At 42.8% G+C, this 1,456-nt stretch overlaps 1 protein-coding gene across 1 annotated transcript in view; it reads left to right on the top strand.

The window, feature by feature from the left end:
- CPNE4 (copine IV) overlaps window positions 1-1,456 on the top strand; it is a 525,574-nt gene that overhangs the window by 469,543 nt on the left and 54,575 nt on the right. The gene's annotated exons all lie outside the window — the stretch shown is intronic.

The raw sequence follows: 1,456 nt of genomic DNA, 5'->3' as shown, positions 1-1,456 counted from the left end.
CAATAAAGCAGAAATAGATGTTTTTCTGGAACTCCCTTGCTTTTTCCATGATCCAGTGGATGTTGGCAATTTGATCTCTGGTTCCTCTGCCTTTTCTAAAACCAGCTTGAACATCAGGAATTTCATGGTTCATGTATTGCTGAAGTCTGGCTTGGAGAATTTTGAGCATTACTTTACTAGCGTGTGAGATGAGTGCAATTGTGTGGTAGTTTGAGCATTCTTTGGCATTGCCTTTCTTTGAGATTGGAATGAAAACTGACTTTTTCCAGTCCTGTGGCCACTGCTGAGTTTTCCAAATTGGCTGGCATATTGAGTGCAGCACTTTCACAGCATTATTTTTTAGGGTTTGAAATAGCTCAACTGGAATTCCATCACTTCCACTACCTGGAGAAGGGAATGGCAAACCACTTCAGTATTCTTGCCTTGAGAACCCCATGAACAGTATGAAATCAGCCATAAGTATACATATATTTCCACCCTCTTGCACCTCTGCCCTCCCTATCCCACCCATCTAGGTCATCACAGAACACAAAGCTGAGGGCTCTGTGCTATATATACAGCAGCTTCCCACTAGCTATCTATTTTACGCATGGTAGTATTTACATATGTTAATCCTACTCTCCTGCTTTTCCTATATTCTAGGGAAGAGTTAAAAAGAAACACAATAAGACACAAGGGAGTGTAGAAAAGCCTGCTTTCTCTTCTCTTCCTCTTATTGGTTTTGACCCCTTTGCATTTTTATCTGCTTCTCCCCAAAACAGAAGACTGGGTATCTGACCATCAGACTCAGGTATCCCAGGGCTGAGTTCACTACTGGGCAAAGTTAAGAGCCTAAAAAAAAGAGCCCCAGGAACACACTTCTTTCTCTTTTTGTGTCCAAGCTGGACAAGCTTTCCTTTGCTTCTGGCTCCAGGTAATGACTGTGTGAGTGCCAGGGTCAGTGGGCAGGAACTGACAGAGAGAAAAACCCCTGTGGTGAGTAGCTGAAATCAGTGGACAAGTGTTTGACAGTGTGCTGTTCACAGTGTGCTTCCTGAATGATGTTACCCACTGGATGGATGTTGATAAATCCACTGTGATAGAAAATAAATGAGTAGGAATAAGTTTGAAAGAAAAGAAAGAAAGTGAAAGTCAGTCATGTCCAACTCTTTGCAACCTCAAGGACTATACAGTCCATGGAATTCTCCAGGCCAGAATACTGGAGTGGATAGCCTTTCCCTTCTCCAGGAGATCTTCCCAACCCAGGTGTTGAATCCAGGTCTCCTGCACTGCATGCAGATTCTTTACAAGCTGAGCCACAAGGGAAGCCCAGGAACAAGTTTAGGGGGAGATTATGTTTTGTTTGGGGCAATATTTCATTTTAGGTCTGTGCAGTATCGCACAGTCAGAAAATAGATTTACACACCAAGTTTTCCAGGAAGGACTGACCAGCAGGTTCTTCATCCAAAAAAAAAAA

Source organism: Bison bison, unplaced genomic scaffold, assembly GCF_000754665.1.
Source record: "Bison bison bison isolate TAMUID 2011002044 unplaced genomic scaffold, Bison_UMD1.0 scf7180017864037, whole genome shotgun sequence".
Lineage (NCBI taxonomy): Eukaryota > Metazoa > Chordata > Mammalia > Artiodactyla > Bovidae > Bison > Bison bison.
Note: the sequence above shows the minus strand (reverse complement) of the source record. Positions and strands in the feature narration are given on the sequence as shown.